The 14508-nt window shown below is 41.1% G+C and overlaps 1 protein-coding gene across 1 annotated transcript in view; it reads right to left on the bottom strand.

Moving 5' to 3' along the window:
* Positions 1-14359, bottom strand: part of lef1 (lymphoid enhancer-binding factor 1) — a 106727-nt gene extending 92368 nt beyond the window's left edge. The window contains exons 1-3 of the mRNA XM_034087062.1: positions 14291-14359; positions 13538-13645; positions 10109-10154 (exon numbers count right to left, since the gene is read on the bottom strand). The gene's annotated coding sequence lies outside the window, so the exon portion shown is untranslated. The remainder of the gene's footprint in view (positions 1-10108; positions 10155-13537; positions 13646-14290) is intronic.
* Between the last annotated feature and the right edge of the window lie 149 nt (positions 14360-14508).

The following is a 14508-nucleotide window of genomic DNA, read 5'->3' as shown; positions in this document are numbered from 1 at the left end:
AGGCCAATGAGTTAATGCAGACGTACTGCCATAATCCAGTTTTCCCCCTTTCTGACTCTCACCCCCCCCCCCCCCCCCCCCCGCTCCGCTCTCCTCTCACAGCTTCCCTGCGCTTCAGCTGCGTATCTGTGACAGATTAGGGCAGATCACCAAGGATTACCTCCAGCAGACACAGCCTCTACACGCTGACCATAGACAGCCTCTCAACCCCCCCATAGGGAGAGGGAGAAAAGACAGATTTAAATGTAATATTGAATAGTTACATGTATTGATGATTCAGCGAAAGGTGTTTCTTCCATCTTTACAAAAGTAGAAAGGTTGTGTTCATATTCGTTTGAGACAAATGCACTTTTCACATGCTGTAGGAAGTAAATGTATTGCTAGGCGGGGGCCTGATACCTGTCGTTCCTTTGGGATGCTGCTGCAGAGTGAATATAGGTCAGACCTCGTTTTTGTTGTTGTTTTCCTTTGATTGGTGGATACAAAAAAAGGCGTCTGAAGTCCCTGTTACCGGCTAATGATCACCTTTCACTAAGAACACAAGTACGGCTCTGTACCCAAAGCCAAATATCTGACAGAGAAATCATTACTTTTATTTTCTTTGTTCCCGATTCAACAACTTCATCTCTGTGCGGCGCTCAGCTCAGCTTCACCTGGTGGTCAGGATGGGTACTGCACATGGGGAGGGGAAAGGGGGGGAACAGAGAAGGATTTATCTGGTGGATTTGGGAGATAAAATGAAGCTGATATCTTACTACTTTTATATGTGTTGCTTTTGGGCATTTTACTTGAAATGCATTTAAAATGAGGGAAACTTTCTGCCCAACTTTCCAAAGTTCACTGTTATGGAGCAAAGAGAATATCTTTACCCGTGTCCATGAGAAGAGAGCCGGAATAAATTAGTAAAATCCTTTATAATTCTTCATCTATGCACAGCAGCTGACAGCAGAGATCTTGTTTGTAATCAATAATATATGATCCATTTAACATGTATATATTAGTTGCGTACATTAGGTAATGTAATCACAAGACTGAAAATACCTTATATGTCACTGAATTAAACCAAACCATCAAAGATAAGATGTTACTGTCTTATTAAAATGTTGGATGGGTAAATCATGACAGGCAACAATTCTGATTGAATTTTCGAAATGTTTTGTAATGTATTTTGTGTGTGCATGTGTGAGAGGGATGGAGCAGGTGTGTGAGAGATAGGCAGATAAGGGGGAGGGTGAGCAGAGGGGAGGGGGGCTGAGACCCCACCTGGACTGAGAACAAGCGGGGGACCAACGGGGGAGTCGGACGCTACACAACACACACACTACAAAGGGCTGGCGGGGAGAGGTGCACGCACGCCATAACACAGCCACAGTCCCATTGTCCTACCCCCGTTTCATCTCCCCTCCTTCTCTCCAAATATTTGGAGGAACGCTCTGAATAACATACTGGTACTGAGAATATTGCACTCTGTATATTGTTGAAAGGAACCAAGGCAGTTTTTCGCTCTTCAAAGACGGATGCTTTGTTTTGTTTGGGTTTTGTTTGCTCCTGTATTTCAATTGTGTGCCGTGATTTCGTGGATATCTCATTGTTCCAGGATTTGAGATTGTTGGACAGAGAAGCACCCACTGGCTCATTTATTTTCCTTGCATCATGCGACTCATTGTAATTGCAACACACAGGGAAAAAAGCAGTCTGAAATGATAACTGGTTCCTGTTTCCCACTGCCTCTGCTGGGGATCTGTTTGTGAGAGAGTTTTCAGTCTCCTCCATCATTAGAGTTTCAAAAAGACGGCTCCTATATAGACGTCCAGGGTGCACATTTCCATACCCGAGTCAATGGGAAGTCACTGATTAAAAATACAAGAGCGCAGCTTTGCATCGGAGTTCAAAAACATAGGGCTGAAAGTGTGGAGCGCGCTCATCCCCCCCATGTGATCAAGGGGGGATGAGCGCGAAGCTCGGCGATGCAGGGTTACAGCATCTTCTTACAGGGGCGTTTGATGGCACTTTCCTGGGGACCCCGACATTGATTGGGCCCTGAGGGTGCCCCGCGGCGCTGCCCGTTGCCAGAGTCTGACTGACAGCTCTAATGACGCCTGCCATCGTCGGGCAAGGGACCGCTCCAGAGCAGGCACTGAACTTCAATCGGCCTGTGTGACGTCCAAAGAGTTTTGATTTCTCAGCAGTGGTGAGGGGGTAAAAAGCAGACCCTGTGGGAGACAAGCAGCGCCCGGCCTGCCTTTGAATATCTCTCCGTTTACCGCGTGTCAGTTCTCCGTGTTGGAGACGCACAGAGGAGAGACGAAGGGGGGTCTGCTGTGGTGAATTTTTCATAAGCGCATTAAAAAAAAAAAGGAGACATACACCACATTCCCATGGGATTAGGTTTAGATGCTGCCATGTGAATTGTGATTATGTGTCATTGTCTCAGCCTACAATAAAAGAAACAAAGTTTTGGTGATGCAGTGTTGCACTTGGTTCGACACAAACACGCTAACTTCTTCATAGTTTAGCGAGACAAGAAGGAGAAGTTCTCCATCTCTCTCTCTCACACCCCTTCTCCCAGAGATGGAGGGATGTTGAAGAGCAGAGGAACCTCAGAAGACTGATTTTCACTTTGTTCTATTATTCACCATCTCTGGCTTCAGAACTCTCTCGGATCTCCATGGGGTTACACTCTCTATCCTGATGGAGAGACTCCTGTGCCGCTGAGAGCCTGTTTACTCCCCGGCGCAGCGGTCCACTGGAGTATACAACCAGTCCCTTCACTACCACGCTCACATCATCAGGACCATCAAAAATAAATCAAAAACAGACTGGTGCAAGCCATTTGTTAATATCATGTTCGCTGGCCCTTTGAAACCACTTGCCGAATCAAAAAAGAGTCATTTTCCAGATTGGCAGCCCACTTAAATCAACCGGCTATGATGACATTCTGGCAAACGTCACAAAAACAATTTACTCGGCGGAACAATGTCTTCCTTTTGTTCTTTTTCAATCAGCGTGAAGCTTTACATCTTCACCCACTAAGATACAATACGGTCCCTTTTCAGAAAGCTCATTTGTACCAGCATTAATAGTTATTTGAAAGATAAAAGCAAACATGTTTGTTTTTTGTTTGTGTTTTTCCCTCTTCTCAACTCCCCAAAGGCATTTATGAGCACTTTGGTAATAAGGACCAGAGAAGGATTTAGCGGGAGAAGAGGAGCAGAGGATGCTTTGATGTACTCTTAGATTAAGTGAAGTCTACAGCGATGTCTACAGAAATACATGCAGTGTGTACACTGAGCCCGACTAGACAGCTTCCTCTCTGCTGGCCCTTCCTCTCTGGTCCCAAACCGCCGCAGCATGAAAGACGGTCTGTATGCTGCGTGGTAGAGGGAGACGTGTATGGACCCTGTCGACAGCTTCAGATGCATCATTCCCAGAAGAAAACACAAACTAGGGAGAGGTTTTTTTTTTTCTCATCAAACTTGTTTTTTTCCCCAACCCAGATATTTCCCCTGACAAAAAAAAAAAATCTAAACTTTTAAAAGACAGGGTTCAGAGTTGCTTTGATTTCTTGATGTATTGCTCTGCTTAAAAGAGATTTAGCAACTAGGCAATGCTCTGAAGACGAGCATTGCCCAAGTGACTCGACACAGTGCCAGTGTTTGAGTGTGAGAACAGAAAGGGGGGGGGGGGGGGGGGGGAGACGGAGAATGATTTTGTAACTTCTTCCAGATTCAATTAATCTTCAGATTTGAAACACTGAATTCAGTGTTTACAGCGATTCGGCCAGAGGCAACAAAAAGTCTCAAATCTGACTTTTTCATATTTGATGTGCTCTAATAACTTGCAAACTAGTTAGTAAGCAGGAAGATAAACAGCCGGCCTGTGGGTTTTGGCGAGGATGTTTGATTCTCAGTAATAATATACAGTAAGCGAGTTTACAAATCAGCAAGCCGGCATTTTCTTAAGAAAGCATTTCTTGGCTCAGTATGACTGCCGTGATTCCCTGTATGCTGTGCAATTTGTATTTGTTTAGGGTGTTAATGAAAGGTTGCATGAATAATTTAACACAAACAAAGCATGCGATTCCAAATTAGCAGCAGCCTTACAAACACATGGTGCAGCTGCACTGTATGGGGGGTGTTCTGCCGATCTGATGCTGACCTCTACTGGACGCCTCTGCTACTGAATGCAGGATTATAATCAGACTGTGGCAGCTCATTATTCTCAGGCACCATCCCACATACTGGGCCCTATAACAAAACGTTTATTTAATGTGAGTTTTATGATTTCTGGTTCCATTTGATTGGGTATTCATTTCATAACAGCAAATGACAGTTGTATAACCACCATCCTCTTTTTATTGAAGCCCCTCTGACACTGGACTTTTGAGGCTATTAGCGATAGTAGAGAGACAAAAATATATATACAACAACAACAAAAATATTTTAATAAGAATCTTTTAAAGTTGTTACTCAAAGAAATGAAACAAAGGCATGTTAAATGTTAAAAAAACATGTTGGTGCTCTAGTCTAGATTACCTCACAGATGGACAGGCTGTGGCATTTCGGTACTGCCGTTTCTTGTTATATTGGATTATAAATGAAAATATAATAAGCAATTTGCATATACAGTATATTAGCATGTATATAGTATATAGCTGAGATATATATTTTCCTTTCATTCACTTCTCACTCTCTTCAGGGTGGTTTTTTTTCTTTTGTTGAACCGATGAAAGTGTAAGGCAGACAGAAACGGAGAGAACAAGGGAGTGACATGTTGTGAATGATTATTTTTAACTATTAATTTATTTAAAAATAGAGAAAGAATTCTCATATTCAAACTGTCTTGACAAACAACAAATAATCCAAAACCAAAAAATAAATCAGAGAGAAGTTGCAAGCGGTCAGTAGACTTTTGGTTTCCTTTCCAAAGCGTTCTTACTTAAATGCAATGTTATTAATATTAAACATTTATTAGTTTACCTCCATTACCTTAGTACCATTTGCAAAAACTGTCAAGAGTGAGAACCATAACGCTATTAGTGAGCCATGGTAGGATTGCAAAACACACACATCTAATTAACTGAGCTGGTGGAACAAAAACCTGATCAAAAAATCAAACACACACAATAAAATGCCTGTACACACACCATATCTTCTAAGAGTGTTCAATGACCTCCTGGTCACTACAGACTCTGGTGACTCTGCCATCCTTATGCTCTTAGACCTCACAGCTGCTTTTGATACGATTGACCACTCCATCCTTATCTCTCGTCTAGAGCACTGTGTGGGTATCAGGGGCGCTGCCTTAGAGTGGTTCAGGTCCTATGTGTCCAAGAGATCTTTCTCTGTTACGCTTGGTGACTTTACATCCTCTTCTGCCCCCTTATCCTGTGGAGTTCCCCAAGGTTCTATTTTGGGGCCTATTTTATTTTCCTTTCCTTATACCTTCTCCCCCTTGGACTGATTTTTAGAAAATATGGCGTCTCCTACCGCCTTTATGCGGACGACTCCCAATTATATCTACCCCTAAGAAAAAACACTAGCTCTCCGATGCCCCTGGTTGATTGTCTTAATGACATAAAGGCCTGGATGGCGCTAAACTTTTTAAATATAAATGAGAGCAAAACGGAGGTAATTGTGTTTGGACCAAATGGTGATGTCCCTTCCATTGACCTGGGTTCCCTGCAACAGTATGCAAAACCCATGGTCACAAATCTGGGTGTCAAAATCGACAGTGCTTTTAAATTAGATAAACAGATCAACTCTGTGGTTAAATCCAGTTTTTATCACTTGAGGCTCCTGTCCAAAATCAAACGGGTTTTATCCTTTTTAAACTTTGAGCGTGTAATTCATGCCTTTGTTTCAACTCGTTTAGATTATTGTAATGCACTTTACGCCGGCCGAAATAAGACTTCGCTGGTCCGCTTGCAGCTTGTACAAAACGCTGCGGCGCGGCTGCTTACAGGAACCTGGCTTCGCTCCACTGGCTTCCTGTCCATTTTAGAGTCCATTTTAAGATTTTATTGTTTGTTTTTAAATCTCTTAATGGGCTGGCCCCAGAGTACATCTCCGACCTCTTACAGGTGTACACCCCCTCAAGGGCTTTGAGGTCGGCTGATCAGCTGCTGCTTGTAGTCCCATAAACAAAGAAAAAGACCAGGGGAGACCGAGCGTTCTCATCGGTAGCGCCCAGGCGCTGGAACGACCTGCCCCCTCATGTTAAATTGTCGCCCACTCTTGAAGCTTTTAAGTCCCGCCTAAAAACCCACCTATTTTCCCTCGCTTACCAGTCAGTCTGACCTATGTCATACCTATTTGTATGCTTTTACTGTCTGTCCATAGCCTTTATGTGCCTTGTATTTATTCTTATGTGTGCTTTTTTATCTTTTCTTATGTGTGCTTGTGAAGCTGACCGTTGAGCGGCCCAGACCAAGCAAGGAGGCAGAGGCAGAACGTCCAAAAATATAACCCGACGTGGGCATTTATTAAAAACATGGGCACAAAGTTCACAGCCTCAATCCTGCTGTTCTCCTTGTCCACATCCTGCAGCCACAAGGATCTCACACACACACCCAGGCTGAAGTTGAATAGTCCATTTAGCTTAGGAACCTTCCTAAAGGAGTGAAATGACCCGGAAGTCCCTCAGTGGCAGCCATGATAAGTGCCGTTCGAATACTCTAGAATGATGAGAATGATAGGAAAGGAGGTTTCAAACTTCCTGTATAACCTCCTTTAGTTTAGGAACCACTGGACTTCCCTAACCGGCAGGAGAAGCGAAAATGCTGCCCCACAATGCCTTGCAGCCGCAGCATTTGCCGTCACTCAACAGTCGGCCGTTCACGGAAAAAAACGATTATGACGGAGAAATGATATCATGAAAGTTACGGTGCTTATTAAGCTTTTTAAAACATAGGTGGTAAGTTGCCAAAGTGCTTTGTTTTGAACGTTCATCAGTATTATAATCAAAGAGAGAAATATGAACCTTAGTTTTTACTGAAATGATCAAATAAAGTCAACATTTCAGTCTTCACTGAGCTGTGTGGGGTTTGTTCAACTTTTAAAAGATGTTTGAATGGTGATATACACAGTGATAGATGTTAAGGATTAACGTTTATAATAAATACATCTGTATTGATTTTAAGATCTTTAGTTCATACAATCATACGTATTGGGATCATTTGTATTAATGTGGACCGGAGGGAGAGGGTGACGAGCAGTTTCACTTTCCTTTTTTATTTCAATTCCAACTTTGGTCCTGAAGAATATGTTTCTCTGTTGTCCACGTTCATAAAGCAAAGCGGCAGCATCAGAGCACGGTGCAGAGTCTCTAGATGAGTTTACAGTAGTCCCTCGTTCTTATTAAACATCCATGTTGTCGTCCGCTGTATAGAAAATTGTGGTTTCCATAGTTTCCCCACAGCAGCAGACGCACACAATGACGTCCGCTGGCGCATCATAAACACGTCGGATAGTGAAAGTGCATTCGGATTCTCTAAAGTACCGCAGTCTCTTCTCCTAAGTCCTTTTAAATTCTCCTATCCACTATCCCTTAACCCCGTGACGTTTCACTCAGAGGTCAAGGAATAGACGATAGGGTTAGAACTTAGGAGCTGATTTTTAAACTATCCGACTGCAGCCCCAGCCCTCTCCACAGACAGAGAAACCGAGCCTAAATACACCCACTCTAATCAGCACAACAAGACACAGGTGAGGGGGGAGGAGACTACACAGGGCACCAGGTGCACACAATCAACGACAGACATGGGGAAAGGGAACACTTTTCAACAACAAAAACCTAAACAACCCGTAACGGAGGCCGAGATCGATGGGCCCAGAGATCACCTCCGTTACAGTGCTTTTTATCTATTCGTGTAATATTATATTTTATTATAATGTTATGTTCATTGTGAAGCACTTTGGCAAACCCTCTGTTTTTAAACTGTGCTATATAAATAAAGTGGATTGGATTGGATATATGGTATATACTGTATATTCCTATTATATAGCCGCCAACACACACACGTAAAATGGTAATGTCCAGTTGCCTCGAAGCCTCATCCCTATGGCCAACAAATGTTTTCCTGTTTTTTTGATGCCCTACATGTTGAGTAAAGCCCACTTCCCATTTTCTCCTATACTTTTTTACACCACCTCCCTTCTTCCCCTATACACACATTCATCAGCGCTGCCACCGCACCCGACTCAATTAACACTGCGGGTCCAAGGGTGTGAATTATTTAGTGATGAATTATTAATAAATAATAACAAAGGGGCCCAGGGGACACACAGCCTGGTCAATTAGTAGAGAGGGGAAAAGTGAAGGCGAGCCGCGGGGGGTGGGACGCGGGGGATCTGCAGCTGATCTGCGCTTCATCATTATCGCCGGCCGTCAGACACAATTACCTTGACTCCATCCCCCCCGCACTTCAAACAACAGCCGTCCCTCTCTCGACAGCACTCTACTGCCTCTGCTCATCTCCACACACACACACACACACACACACACACACACACACACACACACACACACACACACACACACACACACACACACACACACACACACACACACACACACACACACACACACACACACACACACACACACACACACACACACACACACACACACACACACACACACACACACACACACACACACACACACAAAACCTCGGATCTGAATCAGAGGCCTACATAGTAACATGTCAAGAAGAAAAAAGTTCTGATTTGCTCAAATAAAATATCAAACCATCGAACATTCAGCAGGTCAGGTCAAGAGTTCAAATGCTATAATGGATGAGTGAGCGAGGTAGAGTTCCCAACACACTTATGTCAGACCCTTGGAAGTTTTCATGTTTTTTGGGCTTGAAAAAAATTGATAGAAGTTGAAAATATTGTAGCTTTTTTATATTGTTGAATATGTCACGTCAATGTAAAAACAAATCTTTAGAAAACGTACAATTATAAAAATGAAATAGTATTAAGTATTCACTCCCTTTAATTATTCCTGTTGCAGCTACACATAACTTAAAACAGACCTCTACCATGTAAATATTCAGTTAAGTGGTCTTTTCCTATTGACCAGTGACACAAAAGATACATGATTTTTAAGTTGCAAAACCCTGCAAAAAAAGGGATGAATACTGTGTCGGTAGTGGTTACTGGTTACTATAAAAACAGGTGATTCACACTGACTGCGCTGTATCTGTACAACTTCCAGTGGTAAAACAAGTAAGAAGTACACTGATGACAAGAAATCTCTAAAAATGTGGATGGCGAATACAAATACCACAGAACAGAGACTCGTCATAGACTTCTGATTGAACAGACAACCAACAAGGGACACAATGTAGGTACAGTACACTCTCAATAGTATAAGTATCGGTACATATGACGATTGTATTGCATTTATGCGTCTGCATGTCTTTCCATCTAATTCACTCAAATAGATTTGACTGGTTCATCTATAATCTTGCAGAAGCTTTGATATTCAACGTTCAGGGTTAACTTGTCTCTAAGCCTGTGTGTGGAAGTGTCTCTGAACAAAGGAGGTTTGGATTGGATGTGATGTGCCGAGAGAATTGCAGGAAACTTTTAGGAAAAGTCCTGGCAAATATAATTGGTTTTAAATCCATCATTGTTTGAAACTGTTCATGTTCATTTATTTTGTTTGTAATTTCAGTAAAACCATCTTGTTTCACACGGTATACACTTAGCTTACAGGGAATTTCAGAGTGTTACATCATGACTAAACTGTTACTAAGGATGCGTCTGACTGTTTGATACCACAAGATGGTGCTAAATATCCACATAGTTCAAGCCTTATAGAGCACACTGTAAAGCTTCCCTTTCGATACTTTCCAGTCATTTAAACAGCCAGACCTTGTGTTGAAGGTGTTGTTGTTGTTTTTGACGATGACGTAGTGAATCCAGTATTTTTTGTATGAGCTCCGTACCTCTATAGTAGCTGTACGGAGTATGCATTTCTGTGTTGTATTCATTGTTCATTTTGGTTTTGTAATGTTACTCCAAGTGCACCAGGGGGCAGCCTCTCTCTGCTAAACAATACAGACCTCCCAAAAAACATGTAAAATGTAAAAACTCACCTTGTTAAGCTCTGATCAAGTCCCATTTAGCCAAGAGTCCTCCAACCTGAAATGTGGAGGACATAATGTACTGTAAAACATCATTAAAAAGGTACATCATCTCAACTTGAATGAGAAAAAAAACACATAAAGCTCCACAGTAAAACCAGATACTGTGATATAACTTAGATTCAAAGTGTTTTGTCGTTGCAACTATATAATCACAGCATGCATCACAAAGCCATTTCATAATTAACTTGCAGACAAATCTCTAGGCAAGCAGTTTGTGTTTTGGAAGTGCAGCTTCTCTCAACCTAAAGCATATTAACCAGCTCATGAGAAACCAAACCATTTCCCAATTACTTAATTAAACAGGAAAGCTGAATGCAGTCTTACTCAGTCAGCTCGTGGCCAATAGGAGAGAATAAATCTAGCAGCAGGTGATATACAATGACTGACCTGGAAAAAACTACAGTAACTGGGCACCAATGTCATTAGCGTGACATAACGGGAAATAATAACAACTTTCTTGCCAAAAACCTATATCGAATACATCCATCTCTTCTGTAATCCATCTTCTCTCTGGGAATACTGATGATTATTTACCAATAATACTGGATTCAGTTAACTGGTTTCTGTAGGGTATGACTAGGGTTGCAATGGGGCGGAACATTTCCGGTAAGTTTCCAGTACATTTCCATGGAAAGTTAAGCTGGGGAATTTTGGAAATATTCCATATTGGAAACTTACCATGGGAATTAATGGGAATGTATGGGAACTAACTGGGAATTGAGGGTAATGTAATCAAATTGTATCATTTTATTTTGAAATAAACCGTTGCAACTTCCGACTGATTTCAATAGAGCGGGTAACATATGAGGACAACCCTCTGTGGATGTCAGCATGAGCAAGAGAAAGGTATCTGAGGAAAATCGTGTTTTCCAAGAAAAGAGGGAGAAAGAATATATTTTCACTGAATTCAGGGATAAACCACAATGTTGAGTATGTTTGCAGACCGTTGCTGTAATGAAAGTAAGCAACTTGAGCCGCCACTACTAGTGTGTGTGTGTGTGTGTGTGTGTGTGTGTGTGTGTGTGTGTGTGTGTGTGTGTGTGTGTGTGTGTGTGTGTGTGTGTGTGTGTGTGTGTGTGTGTGTGTGTGTGTGTGTGTGTGTGTGTGTGTGTGTGTGTGTGTGTGTGTGTGTGTGTGTGTGTGTGTGTGTGTGTGTGTGTGTGTGTGTGTGTGCGTGTGTGTGTGTGTGTGTGTGTGTGTGTGTGTGTGTGTGTTCCAAGTGAATCTGCGGCCCCCACCAACATCCAAGTTGCCCATCCCTGCGGTAGGGGATGTGGTCTCAATAGCCATGCAGTAAGCAGTGTGCTATGTGCATGTGATTGAGGAATGGCATGGATATTCAAGTGTACTTGAATGGCATCTGTTTGTTTTAGTCAAGATTAGGCTAAAATATACTTTCCCCAACTATATTTAAGTTCCCTATGAAGAGCCAACCTTCAATTTAGAAAATTCTCAGTTTATTCCCATGGAAAGTTTACATTTGACAATTCCCTGAATTTTGCAACCCAAATCATGTATGACATAAATAAAGTCTGAAAAATAAACTGCTTTTTATGAATAATGCCTTCTCCACTTTATCATCTGATTTAATAGAAGAAGACAAAACGTTGTCAGCGGGGTTCAGAGAGAGAAGCAATGACTCAATTTGCATCGGCTCATTTGAGTAGACATTCTCTTTAATGGCCTTAAAGATGATTAACGTAAAAAAACAGGTCCACAAACAGTTACTCCTTATCACAACGTACATTGCAAACAACACACTGTATTAGTATATTGAATTTATGATGCAAAACTACACAAATGTTCTTCAAATTGCTTTTAATTTAACTATTCATATCTTAAACTGCACTGTAACTTTTATCCATGTAATTTTTCTTTTAATGTTTAATTGAACTATTCATATTTTAGACTGCACTGTAACTTTTATCCATGTATTTTTCCTTTTAATGTTTATTTTATTAGCTTTTATTTATTAATGCTTAATGTCTTTCATTTTTTGTAAAGCACTTTGAATTGCCTTGCGTTGAAAAGTGCTATATAAATAAACTTGCCTTGCCTTGCCTTCCCTTCAAAGTAGACACTATGCATAGAACAGATTTTCCTCACATGCATTTCCTAACATTCGGTCTATATGCTGTAAAATGTATTATCTCTTCGATTTACACACGGCATCCATTGCACGTCTGTCCGTCCTGGGAGAGGGATCCCTCCTCTGTTGCTCTCCCTGAGGTTTCTCCCATGTTCCCCTTAAACTGTGGGTTTTCTCTGGAAGTGTTTCCTTGTACGATGTGAAGGTCTAAGGACAGAGGGTCTAAGGACAGAGGGTGTCGTTTTTCTCATACTGATATTCTGAACAATCTGTGCTGTTGTATTTGCTGTAAAGTGTCTCTACTGTAGGCTATTTTTAATATATGTCCAGCACTTTGGCTCGACCAAAAATCATTTATAAATGTGCTATATAAATAAAACTTGATTTGATTTGATTTGAGAAAATGATTAATATTTTTCAGTGTGCTGAAAGCAGTTTTCTAGATTTGTTGGGCTTAAAGGTCGGTAGGTTCAAAGACAACCAGATTGTTGTCTGTTGAGCTCAGTTAAACAGATATTATTAACCAGGCTCAGCTTGACAACTGCACAGCTTATCTGTAAAAGGCTTAAATATTAATGAGTGAGCAGCAGTCAATAACACCAATGGTATTTTAAAATGTGATTTTCCTGACTGGCATTATGTCCAGCATATGATGGCTGGTCATTTTGTGGATTGAGAGCCAAGAACACATTCCTCTGGTCCACTATAGACGACAGCTGAGGGTTCATTGATTGGTTTGGAGGAAAAGGACAAACAAGTCCATACCCATACCTCAGGGAAGAATTTGGTTTGTGTAAAAAAACTAAAGTCATCAGTCAGACTGATTAAATGAAGCATACACAAAGGTTCTGAGCCAATAAACACTTACAGGTTTATGTATTTTAATTAGAACTAATGTGCACAATGAGACAATGAAAGAGAGAAGCTGATTGTGCTTTATTTATTTATCCAACTTCCACACACTTAAATAAAATACTTTGCTTTCTCTAATGAGAGGGCTCGAAAGCTTTTAATTTCAAGGGATATTAAACCGAGTAGTTTCCTGACAGGTTTTAGGCCAAAACTGAGGAACTGCGATATAAGCGGAAGTATTGGGCCTGAGGTACAATCTCTGAGTCAGACTTACACTGTGTATCTTTTTATGACTTGTCAACAGTGTATGGCAGAATGCATTATTGAGTAAAGGTAGTGAGTTAAAGTATGTGTGTAGTTTTTTCAGTAGCAAGTAGTGCAGGATTACGACAACATTTTATAAAGGGAAGGGAGCATTTGCTTGTTTGCTGTCTTACCAGGAGTTGAATGAGGGGGTGTTCAGTTTCATCTTGCATATCCATCTTCACATCGAATGATCCTGGACCTCGGCACTCCTCACAATCATAGACTCCTTAGCAGGAACCCTGATACAAAATACCAACGTATTATATACAAAGATATTTTCATAATCAACACAGGTGTTTACAGTCTGCCCAAATCAGTACATATTTGCCTGTGGAAGAAACGAACATTTAAATCCAGTAGTTTCACAAAATGTGTAGTTTTCACAAAAATAACTAAAAACATTGCCACACTGTTTTCTTCCTTGTACCATAATGTATGAGGCTAGCACTGGATGTGAGAGTACTTTAATGAGGAATGTCACTTTTGACTTCTTCTAGTGCATAGTAAGCAAAGCAGTGCTATTATTCCAATGAGAAATGGGTGATTTTTCTAGTTTGCCAAACAAGGCTTGTGAAGCACCATTTGTGGACATTAGATACCAATAAAGTTGATTATTGAGACATTAATAAAAGTGCAAACGCAACAAAAGGACAAAAAACGATATAATGTTAATAAAGTCACAAAAGTGCAATTTACTTAAAAATCCAAGATGGCGGATATCACTTATTTCCCACTCTTGGCTGAAAGTTGTATTGCAACAGTTCATGATACAGGACAGTTAACATGTAGTTTTGTTGGTTTATTGAACTGTTTAAACAATAAAAACACAATGGTAGGACATTTATAATTGCAGGTTTCATCAAAAGATAGCCGACCTAGCTTACCTTTCATGAAGGCTAATTGATTGGTATTTGCCGCAAAGCAAAGGCAGGTGTGGTGACATTTCTTCTTCTTCTTCTACGACGTTTAATGGCGGTTGGCTACCAACGAATAGGTGCATTACTGCCACCTATTGGACTGGAGTGTAGAGCAGTACCTTGGCAGGGGAACAAATATTAAAAATACACTTAATTATCTATATAATTATGGTTCTTGCTCTTAA

The sequence above is a fragment of the Pseudochaenichthys georgianus genome, chromosome 1 (genome assembly GCF_902827115.2).
Source record: "Pseudochaenichthys georgianus chromosome 1, fPseGeo1.2, whole genome shotgun sequence".
In the NCBI taxonomy this organism is placed as follows: domain Eukaryota; kingdom Metazoa; phylum Chordata; class Actinopteri; order Perciformes; family Channichthyidae; genus Pseudochaenichthys; species Pseudochaenichthys georgianus.
The sequence above is the reverse complement of the archived record's forward strand: the minus strand, read 5'-3'. Positions and strand labels throughout refer to the sequence as shown.